Source organism: Nematolebias whitei, chromosome 1 (genome assembly GCF_014905685.2).
Source record: "Nematolebias whitei isolate Nwh7 chromosome 1, NemWhi1, whole genome shotgun sequence".
NCBI classification, from domain to species: Eukaryota; Metazoa; Chordata; class Actinopteri; order Cyprinodontiformes; family Rivulidae; genus Nematolebias; species Nematolebias whitei.
The window spans coordinates 49,855,853-49,869,941 of NC_056498.1; the positions used below are offsets into that span (position 1 = coordinate 49,855,853).

The 14,089-nt window shown below is 38.5% G+C and overlaps 1 protein-coding gene across 1 annotated transcript in view; it reads left to right on the forward strand.

Annotated features, from left to right (window-relative positions):
* The window catches only part of LOC119424593, a 44,237-nt gene that overhangs the window by 23,551 nt on the left and 6,597 nt on the right, over nucleotides 1–14,089 (forward strand). Inside the window, exon 2 of the mRNA XM_037692116.1 lies at nucleotides 13,377–13,427. The gene's annotated coding sequence lies outside the window, so the exon portion shown is untranslated. The remainder of the gene's footprint in view (nucleotides 1–13,376; nucleotides 13,428–14,089) is intronic.

Below are 14,089 nucleotides of genomic sequence, written 5' to 3' on the forward strand. Positions count from 1 at the left end.
ATATATATATATATATATATATATATATGTTATATCTAATGCTTATGTTGCCATTTCTGACTTTTAGATGTCTGTTTGTGAGAAAACCTTCAGCTGACTGTGTATTCTAAAAGTGGGAACTGGTGAGTTTGTTTTTGGAGCTAACATGCTAGTGCTAGCCTCCAGATAAATCAGTGCTGTTGCTACATTTATTTGAACGTGCTTATAGAAAAAATAATTATCCAACATGAATACTTTTCTATATTAAATGTCACTGATGGCGTTATACTATTTCTGAACACCGGCATTTGTATTTAATCTGGAGAATGAAAAATAAGCCTCTTGCAATAAACTAGCTCTTAGTGTTAACATTGAAGCATTTAAATTGAAGGGACATTGAAATGGTGAATTGCAATATGTGCTAAGTACCAGTGCAATATTAGGAATATTTAAAGAGTACTCAAATAATGAGCTTGATTCTATTTAGGGACCACATCCCTCCAGCGGTTGTGGACTGACAACAAAGTAGAACTTGTTCTTTGTGTCTCATTAAGCTAAAGGACCAGAAAAAGTGCAGCTTCAGTTGGGAGTCGTGTCCAAATATGAATAAATAATTAATAATAAACAGCCGCAGAGTCTGTAGTCCCACCAGCTGTCTCTCAGTTCATGTGGTGAAGTGGCATTTTTCTGTTTTATGCAAATAAAAGTGCATTTATACTCATCTGCTCACCACAGACTCATGTTCAGGCTGCTGTTTAATATACCATATTATTTTACATTATTAGTGTTTAGCATATATCTTAGATCTATTAGCACATCGTTTAGCATTCAATTAGCATATATCAGTGTATATCTTAGATCCTTGTATACTGCTTCTTTTTATACTTCATATTTTTGTTATTTTTGGGTGTAACTTGGACCCTGAGTACACAGTTTCGTTCCACCTCATGTATCACATGTGATGCGATTGACAATAAAGAAACTTGAACTTGAAATAAAAGTGCAGATGATTTTTTTTTTTATATAAATGTCAATTCATTACAATCGCACATCTTATCTACATATTTATTATCCACTTCAAAAATCTGAAACATTCTGGCTATTTCTGCATAACATTTTATGTTCAGGACGAACCAAAAAAAAGGTTTTCAGAAGTTTTGTAAAAACAAAAAAAAAAACAGTTATTTTAAGTTTTTGAGCATAGTGTGAACTGAAGCATGCAACTGAGTATTTCTGCACATGCCTCAACTGGAAGTGACCTAAGACTGGCCGGACCTCGGAGTGATGCCTGCAGTCAGAAACTTCTTAAGCTAATGGACGCTTCTCGAACCCAGTATCCAGCGAGGGACGGCTGAAGGGAACAGTTTTCTTCATGACGTTCAAAGCATGTGTTAGTAGTTGAAAACTGTCTCTATTTATCACGTTTTAAAATTTATACCTGATGTTTATTGTAGTTTTTCTACAACATTTGCCTTTTAGTTTTGGTGACGGTTAAATAAAACGCCAAAAACCTTTCTGGTCCTTGATTATTTGGTGGAACAATAAGAGGCTTTTGCATCAACCTTGTCTATGCGTCGAAGAAACTCTGAATATGAAGTATAACAAAGTTAAGTCCGGTCCTCTGGACGGTTGATTATTGTTATGATTATTATTATGATGGACGGTTTCTTTTCACAAAGATGGCTTCCCGAGAGAGGAGTGAAGGAAGCCATCTTTGTGAAAAGAAACCGTCCATTATTAAACGGGGTGGATGCCTCCATGTCCTTAATTTACACATATCCCAGGAGAAATTTGATAAGTCAGCCTGCTTCGAGGCCAATCGGGGGAGTCTTGTCAGCCTTGAGTTCTATTGGTACTTTCGAGTCAAATGGCCAGATTTGTGGGCATTCCACTGGTCCGTGCTTATGAGCCTCTTCCAAGGTCGTCCCCAGCATGCTGGCTAGTCCCAGAAAACGCAGGTGGCCTGCAATTCTCACAAATCGCTTCCATCTTACAGTTTAGCTTGTAAATCAGCTGATTTTGAGTACTCAAAGCACAAACCAAACCTTCACACAGACGCTGCAGTTTTGCCATGGCCGAAACTGCTGCTGCCGTCTTCTTCAATAGCCGATAACATACGAATCTGCCAATGCCAAAAATACGGCAAGGCACTTCAGCTCCCAAACTCCCCACGGATCCATGACGTATCCTGTCGCGTGCACCTCAGCGGGGCATGAGGGTTCTCCAGGACCCTGACCCAATGCTGTTATTGCTAGTGTCACTCAGCCCCCTGTGAATAGCAAGCGGCCATCAGGGCACTAATGATCTGCTGTTAGGCTGATGGTCCTCCTCTTGCATGTGAACAGCTAGTTTTGGCTGTCTCCATCAAACAGGTTGATCCACTATGCTAGGTGCTATTTATAAGACTGAGTTTATTGCAGCTCCTCAGACGGACAAAGTCTTTTGGACAAAAGACAAAACGCTTCAACAATTTTTTTTTAAATCCATCCAGAGGACCTGACTTAACTTTGTTGGATTTTTCTACCTGGATTATTGAGCATGCATCAGGATAATCTGAATATGAAGATGTTGCTGGATTTGAGTAACTGGCATTTGCTACACAAGCCTGTAATCTGTCATTATTGCTGTGACTGTCGATGTCTCACCTCAGGCCATAGGTCGGGTTAGAGGTGAATCTATGACATCATAGTTTAAAAAAACAGTTTTGGCTCCACACAAGAAAACAAGAATGATGTTTTTCACTTGTTATAAATGTTTTTTATGGTCTCTGCATATCAATGCAAGGCTGCAATAAAGACATTTTCACATATTAACAGAAAGCATTCCAACGTAAAGCGGGCCTGAGGTGGAGTTGTGTAGTTCTTGGTCATTTCTCCTTCTTTTTGCCTCGGGCTGAAGCAGCTGTGAAGCATTCATCTTCCTCTGTCCCGTCACTTACACCAGTTCTCAGCTTCTACCACACAGAACGCGTTTTCCATAAATCAAGTGTTGTCACAAGTTCTGTTCTTTGGGCTAATTTTAAACACAACCCCTATAAAGATATGTATGTAATCCTACATGTATCTGTTTGTTTCCCTCCTGCTTCCATTTATTCAAATAACATGCGCAAAGGCTTATGGCTGAACCTGATATACTTGCAAACACCAGATCAAGATATCATGAAAGCTGTGCTCCTCAGGCTATAAGGAAAGAAAGAAAGAAAAAACGAAGCTCTTGTGTGGTTTAACTTCATCCAGAAGTGCAAATGCCAGTGGAGGTCCTTTTAGAAGTGGTGGGGTCTGTTTAATGTCCTGTTGGTGTGGAGATCTGCTCTCTGCTGCCTCCTATTGATGGTTTTACTGAATTGATCTAGATCTTTCTCTGGTCACTGTACAGAACTTAACTGTTGTCCAGATGACCTGACTGAGAATTAATGGAATTGATATCTGGATGATTGAGCATGAACTTTGTTGCTAAGAATCAACTTTTTTTTTCTTTTTTTTTTTGCCAGTGGCAAGAATAGAACATTAAACAATCACAAGAGAAATTACATTTCCTGCGAAAATGCAGTGTGAATGCTTGTTGCTGAAGAATTTGCTGAAAAACAGTTGAAATTAGCCAAAAACATGCTGAAATGTAGCTAAAATGAAAGAACAAATCTAAATTAGCAGAAGAAAGCAGAGAGAACACATATTTGCTAAAATAGATTTAGATAGAAGAATTGAGCACAAGATTTAGGAAATTAGCAAAAACAAAAACAAACAAAACAAACAAAAAAAATGCTGAAATTAGCAAAAAAGTTGAAAAGTAGCTGAAAAGGCAGAAATAAGTTTAGACTACCAGAAAGAAATGGAAAGAGCTGAAATGAGCTAATAAAGTGGAATTAGCTGAAAAAGCTAAAAATAGCATCAAAACAGCTAAATAGTAGCCAAAATTGCAGAAAAGGCCCAAACTAGCAGAGCAAAGCTAAAAGGAACATAAGAAGCTGAAATTAGCATAAGGACGTTAAGTAGGCTGAAAGCAGCAGAAATTATGATTGGAAATTTGAATTGATTTGAAAACAGCTGAAATTAGCTAAAAATGCTATAAAGGTAACAACATATTAAACAAGCTTAAATTAGCAGAAGAAAGCAGAAAAAACACTTGTTTGCTCAATTAGGCTGAAAGAAACAAATGAGCAAAGAAGTGGAAATTATCTACAAACAGCTGAAATTAGCCAAAAAAAGAAGAAAAAAAAAACAGCTGAAAAACAGCAAAAAAGCTGAAAAGTAGATGAAAAGGCAGAACTAAGTTTAAGCTACCAGAAGGAAGTGGGAAGAGCTGAAATGAGCTATAAAAGTGGAATTAGCTGAAAAAGCTAAAATTAGCATCAAAACAGCTAAATAGTAGCCAAAATTGCAGAAAAAGCCCAAACTAGCAGAGCAAAGCTAAAAGGAGCATAAGAAGCTGAAATTAGCATAAGGAAGTTAAGTAGGCTGAAAGCAGAAATTATGATGGGAAATTTGAATTGATTTGAAAACAGCTGAAATTAGCTAAAAATGCTAAAAAAGGTAACAAAAGATTAAACAAGCTTAAATTAGCAGAAGAAAGCACAAAAAAAACTTGTTTTCTCAATTGGGCTGAAAGAAACAAATGAGCAAAGAAGTGGAAATTATCTACAACAGCTGAAATTAGCCAAAAAAAGAAGAAAAAAAACCCCCCAGCTGAAAAACAGCAAAAAAGCTGAAAGAAGTTTAAATTAAAACGAAGTGCAGAGAGCGCCTTTTTGTTGAATTAAGCTGAAAAAAGGTGAAACGAGTGTAAAAAAATGTGCAATTAGCTGAAAAAGCTCAAGTTAGCATAAAACATCTAAATAATAGCTGAAATAGAAAAAGCTTAAACTTGCAGAAATAAGCTGAAAAGAGCATAAACTGAAATTAGCAGAAAAAAATTGGAAGACCCACAAAATGTAGTTAGCAGAAAGAATCTGAAAAGAGCGCAAAACAGCTGAAAAACTGCTGAAATCAGCTAAAAGTAGCTTAAAAATTTTAAATTTGCAGAAGGAAGCTAAAGGAAGCTGAAGCAGAACAAAATGTGAAAGGAACAGGAAAGGTTGTAAACAGATCTAAAGATCTGAAGGATGGAAAATGAGCTCAATTCATTTTCTACGAGGGAAGAAAAGTAGAAAAAAAGTGTCTGAAAAGGCTAAATATTTCAAAAAGCTAAAACTGCACCCATAGCAAAGGTCATATCAGGATTGCCCTGAAAGAGCTGAACGTTTTCATTCATGATTTGTTGAAATAGCACAAAAACTGTGGAACGAGAAAGATGCTGAACTTGTACAGAAGAAAAATGGATCACAGCTGTGTGAATGCTTCATAAATGTTCACACTATTTTTATCTGGCGTCAGGAAAGGTGTGAGATCGTGCAATTGCCCTCGAGTGTTTAATTTGTTAGTCTGTTAGCAAAATATGTCATGAACCAGTGGACACATGTTAATGACACTCCCTGAAAGTTACCACTGTATGAACATCTACGACATTTTATCTTTTAGAACAAATCCAGTTCAACGTGGCTGCCACAGCTATTACCCTTAGCAAACAGAAAAATGTGTATAACTCAGTCAAAAGTGCAGACACCAAGCTAAAATTTGGTGTGGTAGTAACTGAGAGTCATCCTCAACACATACTCAAAGAGCTAGCAGATCATGTCAGCGTTTTGTTTTAAAACTTTGGCAGACGCACACAAACACCTTCCAACTTCTCAGTCATGCTCAAATTTGAGGGAAACATAAGCCACATATTTTATCTTTGCCATTAAACCTGAGCTCAGGATGTTCCCTTTAGACTTACTCCTGTAGTGGATCTACCCCCATGTGGGTCTCTGAACCTTCAGGACCGGAGTCTTTATGGCCTTTCCCTCAGCCTGTCAGCAGTCGGCAGGTTTCCAGCTGACTTTACGCCGAACTCGGGAATTTATATCTTGGAAGTACTCAAAACAGAAAGTGAGTGGAAGTTAAACTCGACTTATCTGTTTGTCGTCAAAGTAATGCATCTTAATGCCTGAATTCTTTTTATGAAAGAAAAATAATACATTTTCTTAAAATTCATATATTCGTGCACACAATAACTAACATCCGAAATTTATGAAGGCAACAGACGTGCAGATTTAGTTTACAACTCCTAAGTACCCCCAACATTCTTGAAAATGTTTTATAAGGGTGAAAAGTGCTACGATCTTATCACAGAGTTTAGAAATGATAGAAACTGATACCAGAGTAAACTAAACTAAACAAAAAGGCTAAAGACAGCTGCTGATGTTCTCACTCAGGGATTTTAAGGTAAGAGGGAAATATTCTGTTTACTCTGCTGTCACGTTTTGGGCGTGAGAATATTCATTTGTGGGTATCATCTTCATTGATGCCTTGGCTGTGGGTGGTGCAGCAGGAAGGTTTGAAGCTGATGATTTATCAGAGAACAGGACCGTGCTTGCAGAATGAGGGAAATGTCATCTGATGCCGTACGGGTTGCGTGAGCCAAATATCCGCTCAGCCCACGTTCTCACAAATGCCCCTGGAAGTGACCCCTACAGAAATTAAACACTAACCTGAACTAGAGAAAGTGCATTTCCTGTGAAAATGCAGTGTGAATGCATATTGCTGAAGAACTTGCTGAGAAACAGCTGAAATTAGCTAAAAATCATGCTGAAATGTAGCTGAAATGGAAGAAGAAGCCTAAGTTAGCAGAAGAAAGCAGAAAGGACACATATTTGCTAAAATAGGTTTAAATAAGAAGAAATTATCACAAAAATAAAGAAATTAGTAAAAAAAAAAGGCATAAAAACAGCAGAAAAAGCTGACACTAGCATAATTAAACTGAAAGGAGTAAAACAAGCTGAAATCAACAGAAATAAGTTAATTAAACTGAAAGTAGCAGGAATTACCACAAAAAACTTGAATTTATCTGAAAACAGCCGAAATTAGCTCAAAAATGCTAAAAACATAGCTGAACAGGTAGAACTAGTTTAAATTACCAGAAGAAAGAACACGTTTGACAAATTAGGCTAAAAGAAGCAGAAATGAGCCTCAAAAAGTGGAAATGATCTGAAAAATGCTGAAATGAGCAAAAACAGCTGAAAGTAGCTAAAAAAAAAAGGCAGAACATAGCTGAAATTTCCAGAAGGAAGTAGAGCAAGCACATTTTTGCTGAATTAGGCTGTTGAAAGCAATGCAACAAATGTGGAATTAGCTGAAAATGCTAAATTAGCATAAAAACAAATAGTAGCTGAAATTGCAGAAAAAGCTTAACCTTGCAGAAATAAGCTGAAAGGAGCATAACAAGCTGAAATTAGCAGAAAGAAGTCAGAAGAAGCACAAAACAGCTGAAATTAGCTGAAAATAGCTGAAAAAAGTTTAAATGAGCACAAGGAGTCTGAAAGAAGCTGAAGCTGAACAAAATGTGAAAGGAGCAGTAAAAGGTTGTAAACACATCTAAAGATTTGAAGGATGGAAAATGAGCTCAATTCATTTTCTATGAGGAAGAAAATGGCAGAAAAAGCTAAATATATATATATATATATATATAAAAGGTTGCACCAGTACCAAAAGTCATAGCAGGATTGGCCTGAAAGAGCTGAATGTTTTGAGATACGAACATTGTGGAACAAGAAAGATGCTGAACAATATACAGAAAAAAATGGATCACAATAGTGTGAATGCTTCATAAACATTTACACTATTAAGGGCCCATCCTTCCATGAAGTAATGCATATCACCCGCCACTGTTCATGCTAGAGTTTTAGGCAGTCAGTTGTAGGGATTCATCAAAAGATTACTTTTTGCAAGTTTCATTAAACGTCCCCAGTGTTTCATGAGACATTTTGTGCAAAACATTTATTTTCAAAATATTTATTTTCAAAACTAAACATTTAATGTCCAAGCTAAATATTTATTGAGCAAGCTAAATATTTAAATTCCAAACTAAATATTTAATTTCTAAGCTAAACATTTAATCTCCAAAATAAATATTTAATTTGCTAACTAAATATTTAACTTGAAAGTTAAATATTTAGTTAGCAAATTAAATATTTAGTTTAGAAATTAAATATTTCGTTTGGAACTATGACATTTATGAACAACATGGTGAAAATATTTCTTTGAAATTTTTTTTTTTTTTTTTTTTATTAAAGGCTAAATAAACCAAAATATTGATGTTAATTTTTGACTGGGTAACTTTACAAACGGCACCCCATATCTGCCTTGTGTTTTTATAAAATAAAAATTTGATAAATATGTTTTCTGACCGACATCTATATTTCTCAGGTGCAGCTGTCTTCTTAGTCTTTTTAAATCTACTGTGATGCTACTTATCATATCAAAGCAAGCTCAGTGAGGCTAGCATTCATTTCAAGTGCTCACCTGATCTGAAGAGCATGAATTAATGTTGTTTCCCTCTAAGCAACCCATGAAGCAGCGACTGTGTGCAGATACTGTGGGCTTCTATCACGGAGCAGGCTTACACGGTGGATTGTGGTTTATTCGTGTTTAAACATGGATAGATTTGTCTGACTGAAATTGAAAAGCGCAAGATTTAGAAATAAAGTGAGCTGGAGGTCTGCTGCCATGGCCTGTGGGAACGCAGAGAAACTGTGGCCTCGAAGAAAAAGTTTTTTCCTAAACAGGATGTTCTTGTGCTCGTGTTTGTGTGGTGAGAAGGAATCCTCGCAGGAGCAGGAAGAGAAGATGAACGGGGGCTTGGACCTGGATAAGATGGGATCTGGTGAGAAGAATGTGGTCCGTATTCCAGTGGAAGATCTGGGGATAGTTAACGGCAGCTTCAGCCTCTGGGATGAGGACCCCGTGACCCCGGAGAACATCGCGACCTGCTTATCCAGCTCTGAAACGACTTGGGAAAGGAAACCACTCCAGGATCTGTCTTCACTCGCTGTGCAGCCTCAGGTTCAGCTGACAACCACCCAAAGTGTTAAAGAGGGTGAAGAGGAAGAGGAGGAATTTCAGTTATTTGAGAATGGCACAGATGACACACCTGGTTCTGGAGTCCTCCTGACGACACCTGTAATCCATCTGATTCCACCCACTCCCTGTAATATTACGATCGGCAATCGGTTCTTTGACAGTAATTTGGAGGAAAGTATGACGCATGCATGTGGTAACGGAGGTTTAGCTCCAGGTGATGAAGAGAAAAGAATCATTATGGTTGCAGAAGAGCCATCGGCGGGATGCACGCCGGCTGACGTCATTACAGCCGAGGTAGAGAGTGAATCTAAACACAAAGGTCGAAGTGAAGAACTTGGAGAACGAAAAGAGGCTAAAGCTTTTAAAAAGTGGGATAACGACAAATTTAAACCCAAATTCTCATGGAGTTCAGATCAGGGGGTTCCTCTTCCTTCTTGTACAAAGAAAAGTGAGTATCCGTTTATTCAACTCCACTCTGATGAGAGTTGAGCAGCTTTCATGTCATGCTCAAACTACAGTAGTTTATTGGAGTTCTATTACATGAATGGCCTTGTGATTAGCCTAGCTTGGCAAAAGCATAGATTTGCTACATACACCGTCATCCCAATATGCTAAAGGAGAAAAAACAAATTTATATAAAACTTTTATGGAGGTTCCATTTGATAGCAACCCAAATATACACAATTAGTAGTTATAGTTACACCAAACAAATTCAAGGTAACTATTTGGGGAATTAAATTTAACACGTTGTGACAACAAGAGAATTGTGCAAATTAGTGTAACATATCCAGAGACATACCGTATTTTTTGGACTATTGGTGCAGCGGATTGTAAGGCGCATTAAGCGAAACTAAAACATTTTGACAGATTTTTGAGCACCATGTACCACATTCAATTCAACCTTTATTTAGACAAATAAATCACATTGAGCCTCGAAGACTCGTTTACAAGTGAGACCTGTTTAGACAGACAAAAAAAGTAGTGACACTGGGCACATGTAGGAATTGGAGGCAAAAAAAAATTCCTATCAATCTCTTTCTCCTTGGCTGAGAAGAAAGACCCTGATAATGACAAAAACACCCCGCACATACAAGCACATGGTCAGCAAAGCAAAGCAGAGGAGGGAGAGGAGGGGAAATGTATCCGCCCTCGGCAAGAGCAAGTTCAAGGTCAGTAAGCACAACCAGAATTAATACATAAGTTGCAGTGGATTATAAGGCTCACTGTTGATTTTTAAGAAAATTAAAGGATTTTAAATGTGCCTTATAGTCCAAAAAATATGGCACTGATCAAACTGATCTGGTCCTGCCTTCTGTTGTTGTTGGGAAATGAAGCTAGCAGGACTAAATTTACCAGAGATGTTGTGTTTTTGGAACCAGAGGCTGTGCATTGAAGATGTGGGACTTTTAAGTCCCGCCTACTCCCCCTTACACAATCATGGTGTCACATGAGCTTTCTTTTAAGCATGGAAAAAAAATGCATATATACAACAACAATATTTTCTTATACCCCATGTTTTTCATACGTCTGTTGAAAGGTGGCATACTCAGTCATATTATGGTATAATCTAAGTCTGTCCGCCCATAAACGTTCCCTTGTCCCACTGATAACTTCTGATACGTTCAAGATAATTTAACAAAATTTGATGTACGTATGCGTCATTGCGAGATGAAGTGTCACGTATGCTTTCATCACCCCAACTCCAAGGTCACAAATTAAGGTCAAATGTTATACTTGTCAAGGCAACTGCTATAAACTGCTGTATAACAGTTTGTTGATGGGCGTATAATGTGCCCAGTGTGTGCAGTACTTTTGTTTTACATAGAGGAGGCAGGACTTCAAACTTGCACTTGAACCAGCCGATAAGTAAGCTGGTCTCGTTCTGGCTTCAGTTTTAAGTTCTGGTTATTGATCCACGTCCATTTACAGGCTCTGTTCTAATCCAGTTCGGGCCTGGTCTCAATCCAAAATGTTATTTTTTTTTAAACAACAATAATTTCAATTCAGTGTAGCAACTGTGACGCTTGTTGATACAAGTTCTGCAAGCTAAGATGCTTTGTGTCTTTGTGCTGCAAACAAATACAAAGGCAGCTCTGAAGTGAATGGGTTGTTTCCATTGAATAACTCCTTTGGAACCAGCATGAACTGGGCGCTGAAGTTTGAATTTAGTTCTAGAGGCAAACTTGATTTTTGTCTTTGGTCATGTAGCTAATGCAAAGAATGAGAATTAGAATATCTGTATGGTCTTAGTAACAAGTACAACAAAATTAAGTGTCCCCTTACAGTCTCAAATATATACAAAAAAAACTATAAAATGTGAACAAACATTAAAGATAAGAAAAATATTGCTAAAAAAAACAGTCATACAGAACAGCACACTACTGCACATTAAGGCATTATTGCACATCTGCACATGGTTATTATATCATGTTAAGTTCATCTCTTGAACTTAACAGATTTCACAAATCTATTAAAGTATTTGTGGATCATGATGGATTCATTGGATGTAGCTCTACAACTGTTTAAAACAACTTGATTTAAGATGGCTGCTACAGCTTGGCTATAGTCAACACTACAAAGGCTTTCACTCAGTCATTTTAATCAAGATATTGAGCTTAAATTTAATGCAGTCGTAGCCAAGACACAACTTACAACATATTTTGATTACACAAGAGCTTGTGATACTCTGTGAGATTGCACAAAGTTCTTTTCAAGTCCTCAAGAAAACCGCTCTAAACTCGGTCATTTCTAAACTTAAGATGACTTCGGTTTAAAGCACTGGCATAGAGTCTGAAAGGTTGTAAGCATCTCTTTAAAAATGGTATATACATATTCAAAATACACTTTCCTCAACAGGTCATGCCATGTGCACCTGTTGATGGGCATTCAAATGGTAAATGGACTGTACTTATACAGCACCCTTCTATCTAAAGAAGATACTCAAAGCTCTTTACAACACAATCTGTACAATCTGTGCCCTCATTTTCCTCCACACACCTTCATACAGCACTCTACCACACATACATACATTGCTACATACATACATTTCTTGCTTGCTCTCAGTGGAAGGTAGATGCATCCTCTTCTCTGTCCCTGCTTTGCTCTTTGTCTTGTGAACCTTTTTCAGAGCCCCCTTTTTTTTGCATATCTTCCGAATTGTAATGATGGATTTGATCAGCTGGTCTCATCGAAATTGATCGATTTTTCTCAACAGGTAATCAGGGTGAAGCAGAACCCTCTTACCTCAACGGAAATATAATTGGATCTATGATAACTGGATTATACTGTTTGGAGTTGGTGGAAATCTGGTTTGCTGATAAATTGTGGAGAATGTGCCGAGCTTGGCAGCACTCAGACTGTGTGCGAACTATATGTGGTGCTATATCAAGCTGAGCAGGCGGATCCTTATCAGGAACGTAGAATTTTGGCAGTAGCCACGAACGGTGGAAGGAATAAATCTTGGAAAAGTTGTAAGTTCGACTTGGCGCAAGTAATCAAATTTGGCTGTTTGGAGTCGCCATGAGAGAATGTACTAGGGAGATTTTTAAAGCAGACACGGAAATTTACAAGTTCAACCTGACCCAAAACAATGTGATATCTGAATCTGGACCTAGCCTTGGGAGAAGGATTATTTCAAGTTTCTCCTTGGACATTATGGAAACACGCTCTGTCCCCATCGCCACCCCTCCCTTCCCCAAGGTTGTGGACCTGTGACAGAGCTCAACCGAGCTGGCTGATAAACAAACACCTCTTATCAGGACTATGGCTGGGGTGGGTGGAGGGGTTCTGGACTGTGCTGCGCTACAACCTTCCCTCAAACTCAATGCCTCCACTGGCCTCCTTTGCCTCCCCTGGCACAGCAACCTAGGGGATGCAAAGGTGCCAAGGGCTGTGTCGCTCACCTGGAGGTCGTGCTGGGACCCCCAGCCCCCTACCCACTCCACACGCATATGTATTATGTCTATTTATGTTGCTTTGCTGTGGTAGATTTTTTTTAATGCTTCAAACCGTACCCTGTCAAGGACACGGTGTAAGAGATCTTGTTTTTATACCTCTCTCCTTATGTTTTCTTCCCTTTTTCTTTTCTAAGCAACAGGGGCAGTGCATCTTAGAAGCTGCAGCCCCCTGTACACTTCTGTCCATCTTTAGGATGGCTGTACAGAATAATTTTGTTGTACTTAACTGTGAAAGTATAATAAAAGTGTTCCGATTCTGATATTCATACAGCACTCTGCTACATCTCTACAAAGCTAATCTGAATCTGTAGAGACTAATCAGAGCTTTAGATCACATTCAAACACCGATGAGACACACATCAGAGGAAATGAGGGGTTCAGTGTCTTGCTATTAAACATTTAATATTTATAGCATTTCATAAGTAAACCTCGATGTTGGCTCTTGGTGTGCTGTGAACACAACACGGATTCTTACAGGTGTTCTGATTTTGTTTCTTTTCTCTCACAGGAAGATTTAACTCTGGAATCAGCCTTCTGTCATTTACTGAACACAACTTGGGTGAGCGTCGCCATCGTCATGAACCCTCTTTGCTCTGTTTAGGAAAAGTACAGGTGGTTGGTTAATGGCTCCAGAAGGTCACGTGCCTCCTCCAGCTGTTCGGCTCATGTGGTAGCTGTTTTGTTTTGATCTTAGCTCCCCATTCAGCTGAAATTGCCGTCATTATGCGACATGACTACAGTATCTCAAACGCCTCCGCTGGGAGTCGCAGAAGTTCCCCCTTTGTTAGAAACCTTTTTAGCTTTTGTGTGTGTTTTCCCCCATGTGTGGCTGCTCGGTCTGTTCCCAGGTTTTGGGTTCCTGTGACTCAGCATGCTTTTCCTCCCTCAAATAGCTTCTTTTCAAACCCGAGCAGAACGATAATACTGGAAACGATAAGCATCACTTTTGCCTATCTGTTACTCAGATGTGCTGAAATGTCCCGACTCAAAAGCTTTGCATTGTAATTAACCCAGTGCATCTCTGTTAGGCACCAAACTGAGGATGATCCTGTCAGTGTGAACCAGCCAGGTCAGGAGGTTCAGTCATGTTTTTGATCTTTCCTGATGGCACCAACTCAGAATGGTGAGCTGGAGTTATTTCCATCTTCCCATTACTGGCGATGTCACCGTTTAAGGCAACTTCAGCCTGCATGAAATTCCCCGTCCCTTGTTTTGATTGGA